The sequence below is a fragment of the Choloepus didactylus genome (assembly GCF_015220235.1).
Source record: "Choloepus didactylus isolate mChoDid1 chromosome 23 unlocalized genomic scaffold, mChoDid1.pri SUPER_23_unloc11, whole genome shotgun sequence".
NCBI lineage: Eukaryota > Metazoa > Chordata > Mammalia > Pilosa > Megalonychidae > Choloepus > Choloepus didactylus.
This window is the reverse complement of record NW_023637592.1, coordinates 129,118-137,353: the sequence shown is the minus strand read 5'-3', so window position 1 is coordinate 137,353 and position 8,236 is coordinate 129,118. Positions and strand designations below refer to the sequence as shown.

The 8,236-nt window shown below is 40.6% G+C and overlaps 1 pseudogene; it reads right to left on the bottom strand.

Annotated features, from left to right (window-relative positions):
• Positions 1 to 362: 362 nt before the first annotated feature.
• On the bottom strand, positions 363 to 5,886 carry LOC119524967 (annotated as a pseudogene).
• Positions 5,887 to 8,236: the final 2,350 nt, after the last annotated feature.

Genomic DNA, 8,236 nt, shown 5'->3' with positions numbered 1-8,236 from the left:
ATTATCTCGATTCACTTGTCAATATATAAAAATTCAATGGACTTCTCAATGTATTAAACATCTTAAATATTGAAATCTGTTCAATTCTTAAATATTTTAGTAACTTTGCCTACAGAGTTAGGGATTTTATTTTTATTACAGCAGTTGTAAATTTACAGAAAAATCATGCAGAAAATGCAGAGTTCCCATATAGCCCCATTCCCACACACAGTTTTTCCTGTTGATACTATGCATTAGTGTGGTGCCTCTGTTACAGTTGATGAAACACATTGTTATAATTAAATTATTAACTTTGGTCCATAATAGAGTTCACTCTTTGTGTTGTAGAGATATGTGCTATTTTTTAAAAACAATTTCTCATGTTAACATATATACAGCAACTTTAAATTTCCTGGTTTAACCACTTTCAAGAGTAAATTTAAGGACATTTGTTACATTCACAATGTTGTGCTTCCATCACCACCATCCATTACCAAAATTTCCCATCAATTTGTTTTGGGTAGAATATCCATGAATTTTTTTGGTTTTGTTTATTTTTGTTTTTTTTCCCTTTTTTATTTTTTGTTCTTCATTGTGCCAGGTTCTTCAATACAGTGTCTGTTTAAAGTGGCAATGATGGTGTGAAATGTTTTTTCTAGATAATGGAGTGCTTTTAATGTTTAACCATAGTATGATTTCTGCTGTAGCTTTTTCAATATGCTTTTTATCAGATTAAAGAAAATTTCCCACTCTTTCTCTTTTATGAGTGCAGTCTCCCCCCAATCCTAGTTGATTAAGAGATTTTATGAGGAAACTACTGAATTTTAGCCAATACATTTTTCCATCTATTAATGATTTGATTTAGTAAATATTAGTTGAATGCCTTCTCAGCATGTACAGCAGAGAAGAAAGCCTACATCTCCTGTCTTGTGGAGCTCATATTTCAGTAGACACAGACAATAATAAAATAGAATATCTATAAATGGCAACTACTTAAAGAAAAATGCTTCAGGCAAGAGGGAAGAGATGCCAGAAGGAGACATGTAATGGGAGTTGGGTCTTAGGAGATGAAATCAGAGAAGGAACTGGGGAGGGAGCTGGTGGGGGAGGCAAGTCCCCAAAGGTCTGTAGGTCTAAGATGCAAGAACAGATAGTATGCAAAGAAAGGGACCAACTTTTGGGTAAATCAAAACAACAATAATATCCAGTTTGTGGGACTAAAAGAAAATAAGATAGAAATTAAATGATAGACAATGGTAACATGGGAGGTTGATGGGAGAAAAATCCTCCCAGGGCCTTTTTTAAGGAGTACCCAGTGAAGAGATGAGAGCTGGTGTTTCTACTCTGCTACTCTTGGCCTTTTAATTGGTAGGTTTAGTCCATCACCTTTGATTGTGGTAACTGAATATTTAGGTTCCATTTTTACCATCTTATTTCCACTTCTCCTTTCTTTTTCTTTTCTATGTTTTTTTTTTTCTTTCTTGATTTTCTTTTGCATTGATTGATTCTCCCCCCCAAACACATATTTTTTTTTATCTTTTACCTTTTGGGAAATTTTATATGCCATTTTTATTTTTTAGTGGTTACCCTAGAGACTTTAACATGCATGTTTAACCAATCCAAGAATCTTAGAATATGCTACCTATAGCTTTCCTATTTTGAAATTGCTTTCAAATATTATATATCAAAAAAGCCATTGAGTTACAACTTAAAAGATAGGCTATTTATTAAATCACAAATAAGACAATCTAAATATTGAAATGCATCAGACAATAGCTATGCCTGTCTTGTCTCCTTACAGTTCATCCTCATTGCTTTTTGTTTGCTTGGTGATTTCAGACCTGGTCCCTTCAGCTGGGAGAGAGTCCTCAACATGTCCCCAACTGAGAGAATGGAACATGCCCTCAGCAAGGTTTAATGTTATTTGGGAATTGAAAAGCTGTTAGATCCTGAAGGTATTGTTCAATATTTAATTTCAACCTTGATTTTTCTTTAGGAGTTTGAACATTTTAAAAACAGTGTTTTCTTTTCCTTTTTAGAATGAATTAGGATATTGAGGAGAGTATTTCCTTTTGAAGTACAGCTGGAAGCTATACTTGTAAACACATATTTGTAAGCTTTTTTACTTAGCAATCTATAGGGTCCTTCAGGTAGAAATTTAATTATATTATTGGAGAATAGTTCATCTATATTAAAGTTTTAGAAAAATAAAATTATTAGATAATTCAATATTTCATTTGGTTCATTAAAACGTGTTTTGTGTGAACTTCTTCCATATGATATGACAACTTTAGTTTCAAATGTTGCAGGGTAGAATACCGCTCATTTCATAGTCTGTGTCATTATCTGACATGATAACAGAGCTAGCTTGTCTTTGAAATTTCATGGATGCTTTTAGGGAAGATTTTTAGGAAATGGGATATGGAGCAAAAATAATCCTCTTGCATTTGTCTCAATTATTATTTGAAAAGGGCAATTTGCTGAGCTTACAAAAGTTTTGTATTACATATTGCTTCTGGGTACTAAGTAGAGTTATTTTACATCAAATGTTGAGCAATTCACAAATTTTGGACATGTAATTTGGGTGGATTCTTACTTTGTCCACTTTTAGATGTTGCTGTCCAGCTCCCTGACCAGAAATCCATAATTGTGTATTTAAAGTCTTTGCTTGAGGTGCTACCTCAGCAAGTCACCATAGGTGATATTCATGAAGTAGAGACCCTTCCAAGGAAATATAAAAAAGAGTGTGAAGCATAAATTAATATACAGGCCAGTTTTGTATGTTCTTTTTTTAAAAAAAACTTATGAACATTTTTATTCATCTCATGTTATAATAAGTGCTCTTACACTTTCATCTGTGACCACACAGATTAACTTTCTTGCATACATACAACAGAACAGCTTTGACAATTAGAGATAAATGCTTAATGACCCTTCCTTTTCATGGCAGAGGGATGATGGAGATATGTTCAATAAAGGAATGTTAAAATAATTTTAAAAATCCTATTTGTTGAGCATCCAAACACAGAGCTCATAGATCACACTGACAGTCCAATTATCTCCAGTATGTTTCTAAAATTGTCGAACTCCTGTGTTTACTATTTTCTCTTGTTTTGATTTATAAAAAGTAATACTAGATGTTCTGGACTAAGAGAGAGATGTGATAGAAAAGCTCATTATCTGAAGAAAGAGCCTGTTAAGAAAGACAATAGTATGCATGATAAAGGATTTAAAAATAAAACACACAGCTGGAAATAACAACCATAATTTTTTCAAGAACACTTACACGTTTTTAAAATTAGATTAGTTTTACAAGCAACTTGAGAGTTCTTTCATAATGAAACACTGCTTTTCCAATTACATGGCTTTATAGGTTATCTGAAATTCACATATTTTGGACATGTGATTTGGGTGGGTTCTTACTTGAAATTCTTTACCTGCTATTGATAAAGGTCTGTGTTTTACAGCTGGTTAATGTATTGAATAAAAAACAGCATTATGAAGCTTTATCTTTAATCAGGATTAAACACACATAGGTTAAAAGTAGTTTTAAATTTTGTTTTAAATATGAGTCCTAATTGGTGACAAGTTAACGGTCCCACTAACATTAAATTAATAGTTTTTAAATGGTTATTAAAGAAATGGCTATTCTGATTTCTTTAGGCTTTCACAATGACCTCCAAAAAATTATACAAACCTTTCAAAAAAAAAAAATACACACTTTAAGACCTGTCTGGCAAGTACAACCCACAGACAGTAGAATCTGTTACTTTGCACAAATGAAGTACATATTTGAATGACATGGGGGCTCCCCAATTAAAAGGCTGTTGCAGTACATTTTGAAAATCAAACAAACCTTTCATCAACATAATACAATTTCTACTAAACTTGAAAATGATAGTACTTCTGAGTTGCGGCCTAATACAATGCAGTGCATTGCAGACCAGATAGCAAAGACAACTTGCACTCCTGGGTAAGCTGGCAGAGGCAGTGATTATAAAGATGTTAAAGTTTATTATATTGAACAAAGGAGAGGAGGTGGAACCAAACTGAGTATGGGTATATAAAACAATACACTATAATTTCTTCCTGCAAGTTCTTCTAAGTGAAAGCACAATAGTGAATATTTAATCCCACACTAAATCTACACTGTCAGTTTCACTAAACAAATTTTTTCATGTTTCAAATGAACAATAGCAATCTTTTAATAAAAATTACTGAGCTTTCCATAAAAAAGTTCTCTAATTGAATACAAATTATACAGATGTCATAAGATGAAATATACAGAAATATTTATGTACACACATTATTTTGGGAAAGAAGATCATGGATCCAGATAGAAAACTTAAGTTGGCAAGGTTTTATACCCATAATTCATGTAAAATAAAGACTCCACCTTTTGGGCTTTGTTAAAGAGCCTGGGAAATTGAAGTCTAAGACACCAATCTCAGTTCATTCTTTACCTTACAGAAATCTGGGAGGTCTTGCGTGATTTTGTAATATTCCCTCTTTTACTGAAAGGCAAACAAGAAAACCCTTATAACATAAAAATAAAAGTATCTGGTTTTGCTTTTTTTGATGTTTTTGTTTCTTTAAACATACATCTTTTGGTACTTCTGGAAAAATTTGAAATATTCCTCCACCTACCTTGGCATCCCAGTCTTTATTAAAATAATATATACGTGTCACACATCTTCCAAATCCATTTGGATCATCAACATGAGGCACATAGCTCGTTCCATTGCCTGGATAACGAGCAACCATGGCTTTCCACCGGCCATTGATTCTGTAGTTGCCCAGTTTCCTGTTACGTGGTGGGTCAGGTCTTCCATGCTGCTCAAGAGCAGCCCAGTGGTTTCACAGCCAGGCTCCTGCCCTCAATGCAGGTGATCTTATGGCCTCAGATGTCCTTGGACGAGCTGCTTTTCTGGCTGACCGTGGGTAAACTGGCGGTGTCTTGCAGGGCCCGCACCTCCTCGAGGATCCGCTGCCCTGCCTCTTTGCCTGGAAGTCGTCACCACACAGACGCTGTGCTTGTTCATTCGCGGCACAATGGACTCCAGCGCCAGCTTCAGCTCCAGCAGCGGCTCTGTCTGCTCCTTGGCCACAGGCCACAGCTGTGGCTCAGCCCCTAGCTGGGGGTGTTGCTTGGCGGGTACATGTTCCACTTCTCTTGGAACAACTGCGAACGGGCCAGCGGCTCTTCTTCCGGGGCCCCTCCTCGGTCACCACCCGCCCTGGCTGCCAGTGGCAACGTGAGGCAAGGGCGCGGGCGTCGCAGGCGCTGGATCCGCCCAGGCTTTGCCTTTGCCTTGGCTGCCGTCGCGTCTCCAGCCGCCGATCTGCCTGGGGCCTCCCCGGCCGTCGCCTCCCTGCGCCGCGGTGCCTTCTTGGCCTCCTCAGCCACGCCGGACTTGGGCGGCGTCGCTGCCACCCACTGTGCGGGGCTGAGACGGTGATGGTGGTGACCGGTGCCATGGCGAGGGTGCCCGGGGCTCCGCGGCGCCCTCCCTGCCCTGGCGGACGAGCGTGTGCTTTCTTCCACCCCTGGCGGTGGTGCTCCTTGCTGCAGAAGGAGCTGCAGTAGGGGCTGCAGCGCAGCAGGTTCTCCATCTTCCCGCATGGCTCCAGTATCCGGGTCTAGCTCGCTCGGGCTTGGCCCGCCTGTGTCATTGGCCCTGGCGGCGGCGACGGGTAAGCAGGAGGGGGTGGCGGCCATGAGGCCTCGCCCGGGGCCAAGGGAGCGGAGGCGAGCGGCTAAGGCTGTTACCGAGCCACGCACCCGTCCGCCCCTCGCCTCAGGAAGGCCGATGTCCCCTGCCTTGCCTCGGCCCGGGCCGCTTCCTCTCCGCTGGGTCCCGGGTGCACCAAGCCGGCAACCGCCGCCTCAGCGCCGCCGCCGCAGGCTGAGGGAGCGCGGCCCGGGCGCGGGGGTTACCTTCTCCAGCGGCGCGTCGGCCCCTGGCGCGCAGGACCTGCCCTCGCAGCAGCGCCGCAGCCTCTGTGTCCATGCAGAACCAGCCCCTTTCATGGATTCTTAGTTATAATGTTTGCTTCATCACCCTTGCTTTCTCATGGGTACTAGCAAACAGCTAGATAAAAAAACCTTTTTAGAATGTTCTAACATGTAGGAGAACAGCTTGATTTCTCGGCTTATTTTAAGTATAAGAAGTCCAGCTTCTCAACATGCCTTCACATGCAAGTATTAGAAAACCAGAACTCAGATGACTCTACTAAGAAGGAAAACGGATGATTTCACATGCCAAGGCTGGAGTTGGGGGTCTGGCGCGTTGATCTTGCTGTTCTTCTTGTGCTTAAGAACACTCATTTTTCCGTCATTCTGCTTCGGTCCCCCTTTACACTGTTGGTGTGTGCTGCAGAGACAGGCTTTCTCATGTCAGCCCAATTTATTTCTAAGAACTAGTTTGTTCTCTCTCTCTCCCCCCCTCCCCTCTCCCTTCACTTTTTGCCATTAAAATTGATTTTTCTTATTACATCTGACAAGAGCTTTCAAATGACAATCTTCTGTGTCCCTGTTTCTTTAGAAGGAGTAATTTGCAATAGGCTTCTGGTGAGTTTTTCCTTTAAGTGAGGGTGTGAATTGGTTTCCTAGTCCTTTCTTCTGGTGGCAACTTCAACTTTCCGTCTCTTTTCCTTGGTGGGGTGGGGCCAGTGCTGTGCTGGTATACCAGCTCCCCACAAACCCCCCCAAACCCTGATTTGTCATATTTGCCAATTTTCTTGGTCTAAACACGCTCACCAGAGCCACTTTCAAGAGACCAGAGGTTGTGGTTCTCAGAATTCCTGAATATTTGAGAATCAGGTGGAACCCATAGGAGCCAGCTCCAGCATGCAGTGGGGAGGGGCAAGGTGGGAGAGTCTAGCTGGGCAGTGGGCAGGGTCCTGTAGCTGGGGAGAAGGTAAAGTGCTTGACTACTTTGCAAGAAGGGGTGGCAATTGCTTTGTACATGGTGTGGGTTTTGAGATTTTGTGCACTTTCCAGTCTGTGCTTGTGCTGTGCAAGTTCTTCAGCTTCTTCGCACTCCCAAAGTATCACTGGCTGGGTTACCTAGCTCTAGGCCTGTGTCAAGGTCAGCAAGTCTCCAGCCAACTCATGTGCCCCCAAATGTGAGAACCACCGTTTATTCTCCTCTTCTCTTCCCTTCCCTTCCTTTCCCTCCCCTCCTTTCTTCTTTTCTTTCTAGAAGCTTGTAATTGTGCTATAAATCTTGGTTAAGAGCAACAAATTATTTTCTTCCACCTGTTTTTCATCATCTTCCAGTGTCCCTTCAACTACAAATACAGCTGGACATGGATTTTGAATGATAGGAAATATATTTTAGAGAAGCAGGAAGCATGGGGTTTGGGACTTAAATTTCAGCCACATGACCACTTGCTTTGGGTTGGTTTGCCTCTGAACCACAGTTCTGTGTATAAAATGTGGATATAAAGTGCCTAAAATGATACAAAAATAAGCACTCAGTAAACAGTAGCATATGTTATGATTTTTTTCTCTCAAATTTTGTTGTAGTTTTCACTCATTCTCACTCAACAAGCTCCTTTCTAAAACTGTCATTTAATTTCAATAGAAATCATAATGGTCTTGAATTGACATGATATCTGTGTTTTTTTCCTGTGGTTCAGAGTTCTTGTCTATTATTTAGATTTTCTTTGTGTAGTAAGTAGTAATCCTTTTATTTTCTCCATTTCAAAAATAGCACGGCATAGAAAAGGAAGAGATGTTGAGAAGATGGTGAGAGCTGGGGCCAGCTGTGACTAGGGCCCTCTGCAGTGGCTCTGAAGGCCCTGTGATGCTGGGGGAAGCCCTGACCTCTTACTGCCTGACAAGACGACAAGGTTGGGGGGGGGTGGTGCTTGACTCCAGGGAGTAGCTATCACCCACCTCAATGAGGCACCATTTCTGGTGGCTCCAGCAGCCTTCCCGCTTTGTTTCTGGGTTTTGGAATCACTTCTGTATTGGCTTTCTGTTTCATTTGTTAGAATTCCAGAATAAATAGGGTATTTTACTTATTATAGTTAAGATCATGATTTCTTAAAAAGGAAGACTTCATTTGTTCTTCATGAGGCATAGACAAAACAATTGCTTCTGCTTAGGAATAAAGTAGAATAAGAATTCCAGAAACAAATTATTTGCTGTTTGATTAGAAGCAAGTGTCTCAACATTAATTTCTTCTTTTGTGTGCTTTCATTAGTGCCTTAGAGGTTGAATTAAGTTAACTGAGGGAACAGAATGTGG